The sequence below is a fragment of the Osmia bicornis genome, chromosome 16 (assembly GCF_907164935.1).
Source record: "Osmia bicornis bicornis chromosome 16, iOsmBic2.1, whole genome shotgun sequence".
In the NCBI taxonomy this organism is placed as follows: Eukaryota; Metazoa; Arthropoda; class Insecta; order Hymenoptera; family Megachilidae; genus Osmia; species Osmia bicornis.
In genome coordinates, this window is record NC_060231.1 from 1867021 (window position 1) to 1886190 (window position 19170).

The window sequence follows — 19170 nt, forward strand, 5'->3', positions numbered from 1 at the left end:
TGTCTCGGTATCTACCCGAATATTTATCGTAACCGCGCTCACTGTTACTTCGAGGAGTGTAAGTAACTGAAGTTACAGGTTTTCCAGTGCATAAGCGTCTCTTTACCGTATGACGTTGACCCATTAACGCTCGTTTATATCTATAGACATTGTACGTGCCAGACACAACAAATATTCTTTCAAGGATATCCTTATTCTTTAAAGATTGAAAAACAGGAAAATCTTGGAGGAAATCTGTGACATTATTATAATTCTGCGCTTTGATGTAAGAAAGGTCATATTTTTACAAAAATTAGTTAAACAAGGGACATTACCCAATCGACACACGCCGATTTTGATGCCCATTGAGTATGATATAAAACTCAAAAAAATATTTGACACGTATTTTTTTTTATCGGCAATCGTCCATGCTGAAGGGGTGAAAAAAATGACAAAAATAGATTATTTTTCAATATATTTTTTAAACAAATAAATTCATCAAAAAGGTGGCTATATAGAAAAATTTGCTGTTCAAAAACACACAAATTCCATTTTGAATTTTTCGCCTGCACCTAATAGTTCCTAAGATATTCAAGAAAATATGTTTTGCAACCCCAACTTTGAGGGCTATTTTTACCCCTTTCGCATGGACGATTGCCGATAAAAAAATACGTGTCAAATATTTTTTTGAGTTCTATATCATACTCAAAGGGCATCAAAATCGGCGTGTGTCGATTGGGTAATGTCCCTTGTTAGTATTGAGTTTGCGAGTGATTATATATTCTATGTATATACAAAACGATCATTTCAAATTTTATCTAAAAAGGACTATAGAGTCCAGCAGATTTATCCTAAAAATGATCAGTACCCAGAAAAACTTGTTGCACCCAATCTTTTTTTTGTTTCTGTATAAACTGGAGAACATTAAAAAAAAATGTAGTAAAAAAGGAGGAGAGGAATTATATTTTTTAAGTAAATGAAAATTTTTATACTTTATTTTAACACCTTTCCATGGAATATCTGGCCAGCCTTAAACACAAACTTACAAAACATATACAAGACTATTGTATACATTACATTAATATTAAAAAAAATTTAATAAAACAGGAGAAGAGGAATTATATATTTTCAACAAATGAAAATTTTTATACTTTATTTTGGCATCTTTCCATGCGGATATCTAGCTAGTCTTATACCGAAATTTACAAAACATATACAATATTATTAACTTAAAGTTAAATATTCAACAATTTTTAAACGAAAGAGTTTATGTTTTTAATTTTTAGAAATGGTTAATTAGTCGTCCTGCCGCGCCGTCTCAATCATTTCTCATTTGTCGCACCTGAGAGCGAAGGCCCTCTCACCGACAGAACACATAGAAACGTGGTGTTACCGACATAAGGTGATTTTACGACAAGGTGAAGTGTGCGGAAAAATTTTCAAACAAACCGCAAACCTGAAGCTAAACAGAACATGATTAGATAAACAAAAGTAAAAGTGAGTTTAAGGATAGTTATTATAGGGGGGTGCATGGACGAACGCACCATGTACTGCCGAGCTACGCAAGTGATCACATATTTAAGACCTCCCACCCACACCATTGTGTTCCTCTCGTTAAGGACTTTCCAATGACATATCACCCATCCGGATTTAACGTCGAGCTTTTGAGTAAACTCAATATATATATTTGACCTCTACCGGGTCAAGATCACATATTTAAGACCTCCCACCCACACCATTGTGTTCCTCTCGGCAAGGGCTTTCCAATGACATATGACCCATCCGGATTTGCGTCCCACCTTTTGGTAAAGGTTAACCACCGCTGCCATTCAGTTTAATCTTTGGTCCAGGACATCCTCTAAGTAGCGGACTTCAGATGACCATGGTATGATATGGTTTTCAATAGTAAGCGCAGTGTTTCGTTTGCCAGGGCTCAGCTTGGAACGCCAGATGAACAGGATGGATTCCGTTTTATCAGGATTTATGACTAACTACCAAGCCTTAAAGCTTTACTTAATCCAGAATGGAATTTAGATAATTTTACAGCTGTGTGACGAGTGTAGATAACTGTGAGGAGGAGGAAAGAATTGCAGTGTCATCTGCGAATAACGCGAGAAGACAATTTAAGGCGGACGGTATGTCATTGATGTAAAGAATAAAAAGCAAAGGACCTAGGATCGAGCCCACGGAGACCCCAGCGGGCACATGGTACGAGCGTGAGCTTGGACCTAGGTAGTAGACCGACATCAGTCTGTGACTCAGGTACGCCTGTATATAATGCCATGATCAAAGCCCATCCGATGCAACTTGTAAAGCAGCGCATCGTGCCAAACCTTATCAAACGCCTTGGCCAAATCAAATAAGATTATTCCGCTACAACGCCGAACATTGAGACTGCAAGTGATAGACTGTGCTGACCTGTCGGATTGTGGAGTGATTTCTCCTAAAGCCGAACTGCTGTTCAATGATCGCGACCTTGTCATTCAGGCGTTTTAAAAATATGTCAAAAATACATCTCTCAAAGACTTTACCCAGAACGGAGAGAAAGCTGGTTGGTCTAAAGCTGGAGACTAAATTTCGAGACTTGCCCGGTTTGTAAATATGGACAACCTTGGCCACTTTCCACACCGAGGGAAAGTATCCTAAGGTGACAGATGACTTTATTTGAGGCGTGCTTCAATATAGGTACAGTAATGCGATCCGCTCCCGGTGATTTTTTGTTTTTCCGCTTCTGGTGATTTTAGCGATGTAGACTGGAGAGAAGCCACCCTAACAGATCGGACCCCCCTGGTCGAGACCCAGTTCGGAAATGAAATCATCGACCCTCTGAACATTGGGGGACGGCAACTGAAACGCTTTGGTGTGGACATCCATGAAATTTTTAGCCAATGCTTCAACTTTATCCCTGTCTGAGCAGACAGTGGTCGAGCCGGTGCTAGGAGGAGGAAGAACATTAGCTTTTTTGTTGGAATTGACGGAAAGTCGCCTAGAAGGTAGGATCGGTTTTTTTGAAGGATGCCAATATAGGTTTTATTAATTCTACGCGCTTACAATTAGACTAATACTAAACAATAAAACTAGGTGAACTGTGTATTAAACGGGTTCGTCGCGGATTCGTCGCAAAATTCGTCGCCAAATTCGTCGCAGGGTACGTCTACTCCCCATACGTCGTCGTCGTCAACTGACCGTCGATTTTTTCGTGATCGGTCGCGTCGCGGACCTCCGCGACCCCCTTGCCATATGCAGTAGAATCCAGAAGATTCTGGAATGCGTACATCTTTTATTTCCTACACCAATATGTTCACCCAATTAAGGTGACGAAGGACAGAAATTCTCCTTTTAATTGCCGCTGTTAGGTCTTTGATTAGACCAGAGAATTGAGCCCCGCCATATCTTTGAGCAAACCGTCTGAAACGACGTCTCTGTCTGATCAACGACAGTAATTCGTTGCCAGTCATCAGATGTAAGTGCCTTGTGCCGGAATTGTCAAACTGTGTAGATGCTCTGCGGTGCCAGGCATGTAGAAAGGAGGTTAAGTTTCGGACAGATTCATCGATATCGTTAGTCGAATGAAGATGCGACTTGATTTTATATCTGTCTGTTAGTTGGATTCTGTCCAGGCCGGCAGGGCCAGACTCATCGGCAAGGGTTAATAATACAGATAGGTGATCAGAGTTGAATCGATCGTTCGTAATGCATTTGAGATTATATTGATAATTAGTAAGGAAAAAGTAAATGGTAGATGGTCTGCAATTTGGATTAAAGTGAGTGAAGGAATCGGGATGAACTATACGATAGGAGCCCCTCAGCATATGATTGAACACTGTCCTGCCAGCCAGGTTGGAGCTATAGTTGTTCCATGATGTGCACATGTTTAGCATTCCAGTCACCGCTAACAATAAAAGGAGACCCGATTCTCTCAATCAGGTCCAGCTCAGAACTGTGTAGGTGTCGACGAGGGGGGACGTAAATGACCCCAACGAACAGACGAAGATTTTCGATTTTGATGAAGCAGGCCTCAACATTGTGGTTATTACCCAGTGGGTTGTATAGAGTAGAGAAATAAAGTGAATTATGAATAATAGTCGCAACTCCCCCTCCATTCTGGAGCCCAAGCCTATCTACCTACCTTAGACACACTGATTGGACAAACATGTTAAAATCTTTTAAAAGAACTGATCCTACATTCTCGGCTACGTTCAAGGCAGCCAATTCCCACAAAACCCCCAGGGTAATCCCTCCGCTCGAGGACTCCGGCAGTGATATGGCCTGTACTGACAGAGACAAGGCGGAGATCCTTGCCCGCAACTTCAGTACGGTGCACTCAACGGCAACGGCACTTTCTTCGCCACACGAAAGCGAGGTCAATAAAATTATTGACACCTTACACCTTCTTCCAAACCATAGTGCTATCAGTTCATGGCTAACACCAGCTAATATCTCAACCGATATAAGAATGCTCAAAAATCGCAAGGCCCCGGGCCCAGACGGCATCACAGCTCCTATGCTCAAAAAGGCTTCTGGTAGGGTTATTTTACAACTCTACTATGTTCCGACCGTTCAACGGAACAGATGTACGAGAATTTCTAAAGGAGTTTATGACAGTTCTTCGACGAAAAGCTATTTTTGAGTTTAGGCATTTTAGCATTTCCGGGCAATAACCGTTTACCTTTTTTGAACAATAGAGTCCGATTTTAGTTTTCGTTTTCGTCCTCAATAGCTCCGCTCATGTCATAAACTGGTCTTTCCGAAGGGTAAATTAAAATTTCGGTACTCCTTAACGGTACCCCAGCCTTCGAGGGTCAACCTGGATGGAAAAACCCCGGCGTAGCCGGACTTTCGAGGTGCTCGTGCACTCACCGACATCGCCCCACCCTCTCTAGACGAAGACGCGCTAAGGGCGCTAGAGAGGGTGGGACCGATTTTCAGGGGGACACGCCGATTGGAATTTTGACTTTTCGTAGGAAAACCAATCAGCGCGTTGTCCCCCAACTCGACATCTCCATCAGAGGTGATATAGCGGCGCTCGTAACGCGACGAGCACACTTTTTTCGTCATCTTCTTCACAACTTCTTCCTTTTTTCATTGCTTCGTGCAAGTTTTCGTAACGGACCAGGAAGAGTACTTAAGATCAAAAATAGTTTTTTTTTTTATATCGCCATCGTTTCGGGCAAACATTTTTTATCGTCTGGTCTCATCGTTTTCTTTTCGGAGACCAGAAAGGGACAATTAGTTAAAGAAAATTAAGTTTGAATTTAACACGACGTTCGGGCAACTTACGAAATTGCCACGAGTCACGACAACTATATATATAGAGCATCTGTTCCCAAGCCGAATAAACCTTGAGGAAAGTCAACCAGCTATAGACCAGTTAGCCTTTTACCCATACCAGGTAAAATGTTTGAAAAATGCATTTATCACGCTTTCTTTTCTAAACAATTTAACATTAATAATATTTTAATCCCGCAACCATTCGGATTTAGACAAGGGCATTCCACAATTCATCAAATCACTCGAGTTTCCCAACAAATCACGCATGAACTGAATGTTAAGCGTTGTGCTGTTATGATTCTTCTCGACCTTGCCAAGGCCTTTGGTACCGTCTGGCACCATGGTTTAATATTTAACCCTTTCGCTACTACGGGCCACTATAGTGGCCTTCCACAAGATGCCACTGAGGTACTACGGGCCACTATAGTGGCTCTCCACAAGATGCCACTGAGGTACTACGGGCCACTATAGTGGCTCTCCATAAGATGCCACTGACATGACGTACTGCGGCCAACCGTTTTGCATAAGTATCTGACTCTGGGTATGCACTGATAGTGTTTTTATTTATAAATACCCTTTGGAGCAAAATTTTTTCGTCCGAAAACATTCAAGCAGCTTGGGTTCTCCGCCGCGGTACTCTCGCTGACGATCGGCGTCGCATGCAGTGATGTCGCGGCGCTCCGTACAGCGGAAGTACCGCGGCGGAGAACCCGCCCGTAACGAAAGGGTTAAGCTGCATCATCATAATCTCGATCCTGGACTCTTGAAACTTATTTATTCTTATCTTATCAATAGGTCATTCTACGTTCAACTAAATGGTTCACGTTCATCCTACTACAACAACTCTGCTGGTGTCCCGCAGGGATTGATTCTGGGTCCTATCCTTTTTCTCATTTACATCAATGACATCCCCATTTCCAAGCTATGCGAAATTGCTTTGTTCGCTGACGATACAGCCATGTATACTACTTCTTTTCGTTTTTTGCCTGCTGTTTCAAGGATTCAGGCAAATTTAATTCAAGTCTTAAAAATTTTCAACGACTGGAAACTGTCTATTAATGTCGACAAGACCGAAGCTATTTATTTTTCTCGCAAAAAGCATCACAATAATCATAAAAGTTCATGTTCCGTTGTCGTTGGGGGCACCCCAACGCCTTGGTCTAAGAGTGTTCGTTACCTAGGAACCTTGCTTGAGGAGCACCTTAGATGGAATGAAGAGGCGCTCAACCGTATTGCAAAGGTAAGCAAGGTACTTCATTTTCTATATTTTCACCTTTCTCTATCTGTTCCTATAAAATTACGTATTTACAAAATGTGTATTTGGCCAGTACTTACATATAGTGCTATTATATGGTGGTCTCTCTTACCGACAACCACAAAAAATAAATTCCAAGTTTTCCAGAATAAAGCCCTCAAAATTATCTACAACAAACCTAGACGTTTTCCAACCAAAACACTTCACGCCATGGCTTCAATACCGACAGTACATGAATTCGTTATTAACATCTCGCAAAATTACAGTGTCAAGGATCACCCTAATCCGCTTGTAGAGGGAACCTCTGCCTATGCTTTACACAATTCCATATAGGAGGATTAAAGTCCCATTTTCGATGATGTGGATAACATAAGTATTGCCTCATCTTTTACGATCACATTGCAGAATCATTATATACGTTATGAGTAGCGATTGTTTTTGCACATTTTTTCCGCAAAAATTCTCGTCTTTTAAACGCCTCACTTTCCTCTGGTAACACCACCCAAACTCTCCAACTCTCACCCGGTAAGCAAGCCTTCGCCCGGAGAGCGCACCCCACGAGACCGCCAATTTCACGCAAAAAAAAGAAATTTGAGTAAACAGAATATTCTGATTCGAGCGTTGACTGTCGTTCGGGACAGACGTGTCTTGTTCAACTCTGCGGTAGCATTCAGTTTTGTTTACTTGTTTTTGCTCTAGTGAAAGGTAGTTTAAAGGATGGTTCACGCTACAGCCGTATCTCGAACGGGACACGGTCAAAGATCCTCATATACGTTTTATATGAATCTGTTCATGTTACACTGAGTCGAGCCCGAGCTTCGGCCGTATGCCGGCCGTGCCCCAGCACCGAAATGTCCGTGTATATTGTTTCGCCGTCGCCGCTCCGTTCCCGGTTCGGTTCGGTACAGGCACGGTGTAACATGAACGTACTTGCGAACGGATCTGTTGCGGCGTAACGATGAAAATTCGTGAAAAAAAAACGATCTCGCCCTCTTTTCGCTTCGGCACGGTCCGTCTCGGGCACGGTGTAGCGTCGGTGTATCATGCATAGTATGCCCGGACGATGCCCGGACGATGCCCGGCGACAACGGCTCGGTTCCGGCACTGTCCGTCTCGAGCACGGTGTAGCGTGAATCATCCTTAAGTGTTACTTTTCTACAATACGTTCTTTAGTTTACATTCGAATAGACTTCCGTATAGGACATCACTCCGATCGGGTCGGAGATGGTGTCAATCAATAGATCTCGGTTAACGAAATAATCGCCGTTTTCGGCACAGTAGGACTACTCTTCCGTCTGTTGGAACGCTAGAGCGAATTGAACAAAAAGATCCTAGCACCGGTTCGCATAGGAAGTGTAGGAACACTAGTATGTTGACAAAACAACTTGCATCTCAGTCGCTCTCGAAGCGTTCAAGTAAACGGTCGTGCTCGCTCATTTTCATCGTTTAAAGAATAATCAGCGTCATGGCAGAAAACCATCTCCGTCGGCTCGCGAAAGAGCTCGACGAGGTGACAACTGCGGATAAGCGGCAGTGGGCAGCCGAAAAAAGGGCTCATCACCCTGAAGAGGAAATGCCGACGCCACCGTACTCTGATGGTGGTGAGAGACCACCATGGACTCGGCAGTTTTTATTGCAGGAAATGCAATATGAACATATCCATTGCCAAAGGCACATGGTTTGAGGGCGCAAAGGTGCCAATGGAAAAAGCAATTGCCCTCTCGTACTGCTTCGCTCCAGATTTTACAGCAGAGCAGACAACTATAGAAACATCAAGTATATATGGCGAAGAGGGCACTTCGTCAGAAACAATTGCAGACTGGCGCCTATATTGTCCCGAGGTAATCGTTGATGCAATGGAACGCAACTACCTCCAGGAGGGCAAAATCGGTGGACAAGTCTCCTTCCAACACATTTCAAACCTAACTGACCTATGAATACAGGCAAACTCATGGAGATCGACGAGGCGAAGGTAGATGTCCGCAAATACAATCGTGGACGCCTGGTTCCCGGGCATTGGATTCTTGGGATGACCGAGCGTGGCCAAATATAGAGTAAAAGTGATCCCGGACAACAGGCGCGACGCCGCCACGCTGCTCCCCATCATTCAGGAGCACGTGGCCCCGGGAACCACCATTATGACCGACGACTGGCGTGCCTACCGCCAACTCGTGAATATTGCTGAGGGTTATGAACACCGTGTTCATAACTTCGTTATGCTCATAACTTCGTCGCACCAAGTAAGTAAGTAAACTAGTACGTACATATGTAGATGTTCAACTTTCTTTTTAAAGATAATCCTCAAAATATTGAGTGTTTGTGGCGCTTCCTAAAACAACATTTGAATAAGAGCGGCATTCGTGAGGAGCTCTTCGCTAAGCGCCTCTTCGAGTTCCTCTGGCGCTGTAACTGTCGCGTACGCGGTATCGATGCATTTGATGGCCTCCTCCGTGCTATACGGTTCTCTTTCCCCGTGTAATTTGCATATTTTTTGTATTTATTTTGTTTCTATATCTTTTGTATATCTTTCTTTATACATATATTTTTCATTTCATTTACTTTTTCAATTACGTTTTACAAGTCTTTCAAAAACAGCAGAATCATTGAATAAATATTAAGGCAAACATGCACATTGTCGTTATTTAGATCAAACCTAAACCTAACCTAACTTAACCAGATAAGATTTGATCATCTTTAGTAGGGGAAACCGGAGACGAAAGTAACACGGCCCCCCCCCCCCCCCGGTCCACATGTAATGTCCTCAGGAAGATTGATCACTATAATGGGAGGCACAGTCATACCCCCTCCCTTTATAGGTGTCTATGTATTCTTAAATAGTGCATTAACCTAACCAGATCTTTGATTTAGATACCGTCGATATACTTTCCAAATTATTAATTTTCAAACTTAACACTAGATTGCCTAAGGCAGTCATTTTGACTGCTTTTCAATTTCAATTAGAAAAACAATTGTGTATAGAATGACACAGCTTCTTAGAATTTTGTGACTTTTTGTACAACATAATATAAATGCGTTTATTAACCATTGTAGTTGCCTCCCCCCCTCTTTCATTTCCGGTATATATATGTGTTATACCTGTATTGCCTAAGGCAGTCATTTTGACTACTTGGAAAATTTTAAATAATAATCAAATGACTTTTACTATTGCATTGAGTAAATTTCTTATATGACCAGATCGGCTCCCAATTCGCATAACAGTTTATATATTTTTTGATTACCGTCACTTGTAACGTGACTTGTTATTCGAATCTTTATGCCAGGCCTGCCCACGTACCTCATTCCCCTTGAATGCGCGATAACGTATTTCAGGGGGGAAGGAGGATCATTGATTGTTAATACTTACTAATAACTTGCTATATGACTGTAAATAGTATAAGAAATATTAAAAATTAATTTTAAACAAATTTCTTTACACATAGTTATTCTTTCACAATACAGTCATTTTGACTGCTTTGAGGCAATATAGGTATATACTAAGTTTCAGTCTTTCTAGTGTTAAAAAACGTGGCTGGGGACAAAAGTAACACGTTTTGGTGCATGAAATGTAAGGGTTGGTCTCATGAAGACTGTACTGAAGTTGAGCAGACTTATCTGTGCCATAATTGTATTTCATAAGTTGTTTATAGACTTTATAACCGTGTTTTATGTAAACTGTTAAAAGTCGTTTATGGCCCCATTAATGTCGGGTGTCGAGCGTAGTACATTGACTTTGGTAGTAGAGTATTAAGTTTTCGAGCGCTAATTCCCTTATTGCATCCGACCCTTCAATCGGACCTTACACTCAGGTGATCATAAACGCTCTTCAGAAGCATCGCCTTCCTCACAAATGGCACACAGATGTGGACACTTGGGAACGTGCGGAAAACTCCGGAATTGCCTTTTAGCATTTTTAGCAACCTTGGAAGCATTACCTTGACAGAGTAAGGATAGATGTGGGAGAAATGCAGTTACAAAAATCCTAGAATCAGTCTTACGACAGCGACAGCAATGCTCCACTGCCATCGTCGGCTCCTGTGGAGAGATTATTCTCATACGCCACAATTACCAATTCTCCTAAGTCCAACAGACTATCAGATAGTATGTTCCAAAGGAGAGTAATTTTAAAAGCGAATTTAAAAAATTTTAAATTGGATTGATTCTCTGCAGCCAAAGTCAATGGAACCCTTTACAGGACCTGGGACCCTTTGCGACCGAGCCATAAAGGACAAGAATGGCATGAGTCATACAAAAATGGATCATGATAGATAATTATAATTAACGTATTATATACTAAACCAACCTTTCCCATAAGAAATAATGTAAAAATGATTCATTCGTTCTCATGTAAAAAAAATTCCTATTGATATTATACCTACATTAATGGAGTTGTAAAATAATTTAACACTGTTTATGTCATGAACAGCATTTAAACGATTTCCTAGAAGTTTATAAAAAATATTCGCTAGTTTATTTAACGTAATTAATTTGTAAAATATAAATGTAACCTAATGATAAATTCTAAATTAACAAACCAAATGGAATAAATCTTATTGTCTCCTGTTTTGCAGTTATACATAGTTTGTTATATGATATCCTTACTTGTATGATCAGTCAGTTAATAATACATCAACTTCGAATATAATTGATTATTAATTTAATTTTTCCTCTGAGATAATTATTTAAAAATGACGCAAATTATTTTATTACAGAGTTAAATATGAAAATTCTTTTTATTTTTTAAACTACTCTGTGCAAACATTTGACCCACGAGTTTTAGTTACAAAAAAGAAAGAAAGGTCAAGAAAGACTTTATACACAGAAAAAATGTATTAATAAGCATGAAGTTCCTTCAGATAAAATATTTTTACAAATTATAAAAAATAAACCAAATGAAAAATATGACCACGAATTTAACTCTTGTTGAGCATACTTGAAATTCCAGTAACACCTACGAACTTTCAAAGTTCATTACTGCGGCAATTTGAAAGTTAGGATGGTAAAACTTGTTTGTACAAAAATGTTGAGATCTCTCTTATAAGTAGGAGTTGTAGTACGTGCCATTTGTACCCGCTGCTCAACATAATAAACTAATGAATCATGCGTGGGATTATCAAACCTCAGTGTGCTAATTGTGTAACTTTTTTTCCAGATCAGTGGGAACAGCTGTTAGTATAACAAAAATTGTAATATTACAAAGAAAAATTCGATGTGAATGCTATGCAAATAAATATGACATAAAAATAAAAAAATCTACAATGTATGGGCAAATCATGTGAATTATTTTTTAATAATTTATTTTTTCGCATTTAGGTTATTTATATTCACTTTAGGAACACTTGAAAAAAAATTTCAAAAATTTTTCATTTTTACTTTTTACTCTTTTTATTGATAATATTCAAGAATTTTATTGCCAAATTTTCTGGATATTTTAAAATATTCTCTTTGGGTATTCCTACGTAGTCCTTTTTTGTTTTATTTATAAATAAATTTATAAAAGAAAAATTCAATAATAAATTATAAAGAAACAATTACCAATTTTTTGTTATATTTACATAATATATAATAATATATGATATTTAATATTATAAATACAATATTTAAACAGAGTAATATATCGTATTAAAGTAGACTCTCGTTATATTGCCACGTGAGTGATTTGACTTTCATCATGGTCTATAAAAAAAAGAAATAAAAAAAATAACCTCCTTTTTCGAAGTCGATTAAAAATTATATATTTCTATCTCCCCTCTCCCCTTCAAATAAGCAAGCTTGACTTTTCTGTTCCTACCAACCCGTCATGTCAGCGGCAATATAACAAGAATCTCCTGTATATTCCACCTAATAAACTTGAAATAATCTGAGCATTAACGGGTTAATCTCAAAAAACAAGTAAATTAAGTGATTAAGATGTACGCTGAAAGAGCAGTCCAATATTGGTCATAAGTGGTTAGGGTACATAACAGAAATGGTTAGGGTGTGCATAGATGATTAAAACCATGCGTATCCACCAACGCATATGCTAATTGACGGAGTACTAGATGGCCTCCGTATTTGGTACGATGGAATCACCGAAACCTTACGACACTACTCTGCGAGACGTACTTATTTGGAGTTCAAATTGTGGAAAAACATATTCATCTATGTCGTTGATTTATTGAGCTGATGTTCTATTTAAAAACAGACTTCAAAATGATGTACTGTAAAAATGATCATAACGTAAAATATTGAGGTTATAAACCGAAATGACTGTACCAGTCGTGAAAACATAACTATTTGATAGGGGAGATAAAAAAATATTGTATTTCATACCTTATTACTATTATGATAATATTATCCCTAATTTTCTACATCTATTTTAATTCTTGAAGAATTTATATGAAATATTTGAATATTCTTAAATATTCCAATATTTAAAAAGAAAAACAGATTTTATGCCTTTTCTTGATTGTATGTGCACTGTTAATTATTATGGGATGGCGGACCATGGAGAGAACCCCAATTCTAATTTAATTCTCCTCTTAAAAATTATTCTTTTTTCGTTTAAAAATTATACATTTAACTTTAGGTTAGTATCCTTGTATATGTGTTGTGAGTTTGAGTCACCATTGACCCAGGCTCTGCTGTTCAAAGGTTAAATGATAATGAAGCTCTAGAGCACACTATTCACTCCATTATTCCAGAATTTAATTATTACAATACATTCGCAATCATATCAGACTTCCCCAGCGAAAATAATATCCCTGGTTCTCGTTCTTCCCCATAGGCATCCCTAGGGAAAATGACAATGTAGGGATCCATATACATATGTATGTATAGGAGTCTGGTCCTATCACGTGGGTGTAATCGTTTACGCGGGAAAATTTGAATCGATATTTATTAATTATTCATATTTCTCATTACATATCTATATAATAAATTGTATAATAGCTAATAATAATCAAAAATAATATTATTTCTTTTCCCATATCACTTTTAGTACTAATATCATACAAATTAATATGTTAAGAACTTTTACTTTCCCTAAATGTTTACGCGGGAAAATTTGAATTTATATTTTGTTAATTATTCGTATTTTTTAATTACTTCGGAAATTTTATAATATTTAACACTAGAATTACCAAATTAGTCAAAATAACTGGTTTAAAGTTTCTTATTTTAAATTATAAATTTTATCGAGGTATTTTTGTTGAAATGTATGTTGGCTATTGTCAAGATAAAGAATAGATATTAAATTGTTTCATCCTTCTACATTATTTAAAATTTAAAAATAAGTGTGCATCAAACGTCGGTAGTTCTAGTGTTAATCATTGAAAATTATATCATTCTTTTCTAAATTATTCCTAATATTAATATTTTACTTAGAGAAGCCCCCTTTGCTCGAAGCTGTACATACATTATAATAAGAAACAATATTTAATCATTTAATTTTGGGACACCCTGTATACATTGTAAATGTAATAAATAAAAATTCTAATTATTTCTTATCATAAATGTTTTGCAATTATTATGGAAAAATATGTTATGTACCCAAAAGTTACATGGGTTCATACAGATTTAATTGGAGGGGGGAATAGACTTTTGACCCTTTTAATTACCCTTGGTTACCCTACTAAAAAAAATGATAAATATAGTAAAATACCCATTTTTTTATAAATAAAACATTAGAACTTAATTTTCTCACTTATTTTTAAACAACAAATTAAATACATAAGTACACTGATTTGTTTATGCAAATGCACAGGTGAACAATGTTCTAATAGCAGGATGTAATAAAAGTTATGCAATATCACTTTTCTGATGAATAAAAACCTCGCTATGAGTCACAATTCTGAGTACACATTGCTACTTGCATCGTATGCACTGATGCATTTTCTGAGTTTGATACAATTACCGCGGTCGATCAACCATTGACAGAATAGCAAGGCTGAACAATACCTACTGTTCTGGCAACCGCAATTTAGCAGCAAAGAATGTTATTCAATCTTTTTCTTTTACATTTGAATAATGTCTCATTTTAAATGCGTACATGCTATTTACCTTTTGAATCGTTCAGAATATGTAATTTAACACTGAATGACAAATCATCCAAGATTTATCGTTTCTGAATTCAAAAATAAATACTGTTTAATTTTTCTATAAAAACAACACAATTAGGTATTGAAATAGATGATAAAAGGTAATTGTTTAGTAGAAGTCGTTTTATATACCTACATTAATTCAGTAGAATAATTAAGGAAAGGGGCGATCAGAAGGATCAGCTGACTCCGTTTTTTGAAATTTTTAATAAATATCAAAATATTTTCGAAAATTTCGGATAACGATGCTGGGATTAAAAAAAGAAAATGTGAAAAATTACACTAATATTTACATAATACCAATATGATATGAACAAATTTTTCAACTCCCCTATTAGATAATTATAGTTACGCCAATGCTTTAATTTGCTCATTTACAATTAATAATCTTAATTAAATACAAGCTTAGAAAACAATTTTCAACTTTAATCTCCTGTTTGATAATAATATTCATTTATAGTTTTAATTTATTGATCCTCCAACGACGGACCATGGAGAGAGCCCCAATTCTAAATTTTATGCTATTTCTTTGAAAATTATTCTTCCAATATATGAATATTTGTTTAAAAATTGTACATTTAACTTTAGATGCCTTCAATATCTTTGTATGTACATATATGTATATTTTGTAAGTTTGAGTCACGATTGACCCACGCTTCGCTATTCAAGGATTAAAAATCAAATTTTTATTTAATTCCAGATTGAAATTTGGTTTTGAATTAAAACTGAGATTTCAATAATAGCTTGAATTTTAACTTTGGAAGAAACGTCGTTTTAAAAAATTGTAGTTTATTCATTCATAATTCATTCTTCATAATTTGTAAGAAAATTGTTTATAAAACTAAAATAAAGAGCCACAAGTTTTATGTTCTTCGTGTTCTGATGTTTTTCCATGAGTTTTTAGTTCTTTTTCTAATTTTTAGTCATCATTTTAATAATTACTTAAATCCTAAAATAGCGCTTATGGTACAGGAAAGGTGAAACGGTTTTAAGGAAAAGACTACTTGAAACAGAGTTAACCAGTTGATTAGTCAGAAAAATCAAACAAAATGTTTGCATATCGTATAAGACAAAACACAAAAAATTGAAAAATTATAAGTTCCAGAATTAAACTCAGAATCATACAAATTGTTTAGCATTTGATATATATAATTTACATATTTACAAATGCTAAGAAACCAAATAGCAATATACAAGGTGAATCACAAGAAAAAGAATGTCTAATTGTGTCTCTATTGTTTGTAAAAATAGGGAAAAAGTTTATTTACAAAAGTTATATGGAATCAGAAAAGTCAGCAAACAGTTCTGAACCACAAATAGGAGTAATTTAAAAAATTCTAGATTTATTCTAGACTGCAGATTTTGGAATTTTTTAATTTTAGAGCTTTTGAATTTTAGAGGCTTGAAACTTTAGGATAGAGTAGGAGTAATTAAAAAAATTCTAGATTAATTTTAAACTGCAGATTTTGGAATTTTTAAATTTCAAAGGCTTGAAATTTTAAGATTTTGGGACTTAAAAATTTTAGCACTTAAAAGTTTTGGAATTTAAAAATTTAAAAATTTTAGAATTTTGGAATCTCGACATCATGGCATCTTGGAATTTTAGAATTTCCTGAATTTTTGGAACCTTAGAATTTTCAGCTTTTTAAAATTTTCAGAATTTTTAGAATTTAAAAATTTTAGAATACTTGCTCAAAATATACGAATCATATGTTACCAGTTACATAAAACATAATACATAACCATGTATGAAGAAGAGCAAAATAAATTGCATCTAAAATTATGAAAATAACAAGAAACTCGTGTTACCATGAGCAAGGTTCAAATCATTTTACCTTGCGAAGGCTAATTCAATTAGTGTACTCGATTAGAATGCTGGGATGTGACGTAAAAAAAGGAAGTCATGGCGAAGTATAATAGATATAATACAACCACATGATCTGAAATTCTATATTATCTAACTACAGTGGGAAAAGTTACACTCAAAGTATATCCACACGAACACGTTACTGTATATTATTATGAGATAAAATAATAAAAAATTATATAAATAGAATAGTTTATAAATAATTTAATAAAATGTTTATAATTGTTAACTAAAACTTGGATTTGTTGGGTGTTTTTATAGTAGTCTTATTATTAGTTATACTTGCTATTCTAAAATCTGGAATCCATGTAAAATGCAGATTATCCACTTTTGAGTAAAAAGATTAATCTAAAAAGCACCAAAATATCCCAGATATACGAACAGCTCAACTCTTCTTTTATAAAGAAATATAATGTAAAGGTTTGTAAAGACGTATATTCTAAAAAATATTATTTTATTTAATTTATAACAATTGTTATATATATCTGATAGCAATATTTTTTAAATATATATTTAGTAGAGATTTGCCAAACTTTTGTACATTTTTATTTTTTGATTTGAAAAAAAAATTGAATAACATGACAAAAATTTGTTTTTCCATATCTACAAAGTTTTTCATTACATTATCATAATTCGAAATCCTTTATTTTGAAAACTAGACCTAAAACTTACCTATGGCCCTATGACTTACGTATGAACATTTATGCGGGAAAATTTGAATCTAAATTTATTTATTACTTATGCTTCTTAGTTATGAACTAAATTTTAAAATACTGAATAATTAAAAATCATAATACTTTTTTTCTAAATTACTTTTAATATTAATATTATCAAAATTAAGATTTTCAAAATTCTCGCTTTCCCTGAACCTTAACGCGGGAAAATTTAAAATGATATTTATTCATTATCCATATTTCTCAGTTATATTACATTTTATAATAATATACAACTAAAAATTATGTTATTCTTCTTCTAAATTACTTTTAATATTAATATTGGAAATATTAAGATACTGAAAGTTTCTGCTTCCCCTAAACGTTTCCGCGGGAAAATTTAAATCGAAATTTATTTTATTTACTTCTCATATATCCTTCTCAGTTATGTACTAAATTTTTACAATCCTTAATAATTAAAAATCATTACTTTTCTTCTAAATTACTTTTAATATTAATATCGTCAAAATTAAGACATTGAGAATTTCTTTTTCCCCTATACCGCCATTTTCCCTAGGGAGGCCTAGTTTGATCCTGTGCGTATAACCTAACTATTCTATAAGTACAATTTTCTAAGATTCGACATTAGAAACATTCACTTTTACAAATTACTGTTGAAATTTTAATAAAAATTTAACTGCTTCACGAATAGAATTTATTAAGTCACATGGAGATTACAAACCAGTGGTTGTAACAAGATTATCATTTCTTTTTTTTACAGTATTTATAACTTTGAGAAGAAACAACGTACGAGGATAATAGAACCGAAACTTGGATGCAAAAATAACGAGGTCCGAGTATGTTGGAGTGAGTTACGTAACGTTATACAAGTGAAACTTTCAACCTCATTTTATACACGTTGGATAAAGATTTATTGGTCGCATTACGTTGCATTCATCCATAAATTCTCGGTCATAATTGAATTTTTACCATTTCTAAAGCATTCACCAAATACCAGTCGAATTGCATTTAACAAGAATTTGAAGTTCTCAGAATTCCAAATATAATTTTTTATTGTTTCAAATACCTGTAAACATACCATATATGTAACACTTACATTTTTATTTTATTGTCTATATCAGGTATGGTAATGCAGAGAATGCAGAAAGATTTAATCAATGTTTGATAATGTATTTCGTTCAGTTTACTCAGGAAAAAAAAGTTACGTAAACATGACTAAGGAAACGTTTCCATTCAGATTGTGACTCAGAAGACTTGTAACACGAACACGAGGAAATATGACGGAAATGACTTTTCCTGATTAAAGATATTGATAATTTACAAATCAAAATCCGATAAAAAGTTTCCTTCTGGTTATCTATCTAAAACATTACTAAAACAATACGTGAATTATTGCAGTCAATTGTATTATGTTAGGTTATGTTTGGATTAAAACAAATTTTTTAAATCAAAACTAAAATTAAATTTTTAAAAATCCTTAATTTTAATTTTATTATTTTCATTTATAAGTTTGCAAAAGCTTTTGCCATTATATAATAGTTTATAAAATGTAATGCTAGGTTAGGTTAGTGCAGATTCATAAAATATAGAATAGTTATAGCATAATTGTTCTTATTTTAAATTACATCAATTTGATCTAAATGAGTATTGATCTTGTTTTCAAAAATAAAAGATTATAGGTACTAGTTTATTTTTAGTTTTTTTATTTATTCTCCACTGTAAAATTAGGTATGCATTCATTATTGGTTATTCTGCTATTACTTGAAGAGATACGTGATAAATGTGAATCCGTCAGAGTGAATGACCTCGTATCTATTTGAAAGCTATCGAGTAGGTAATGCTCGATCAGTTTTCAATAAGCATGTGTTAGGAAATAAGAGCAATAAAAGAGAGAGGCTTAAGAAACTGTGTTCAAGAATGTACTAAAATTAATTAAAAATTGATTTTAAATATTTCCTATAAAAATATACAATTAAAAATTTTTTTTTAATTATAGTAACTACAATTATTCAATTTACCGTTATCATTTTCATATTTTCGCGCCACTTT

General features: G+C 35.2%; 1 protein-coding gene across 6 annotated transcripts in view; it reads right to left on the reverse strand.

Moving 5' to 3' along the window:
• The window catches only part of LOC114880225 (amphiphysin), a 101562-nt gene that overhangs the window by 47936 nt on the left and 34456 nt on the right, over positions 1-19170 (reverse strand). The window lies entirely within an intron of this gene.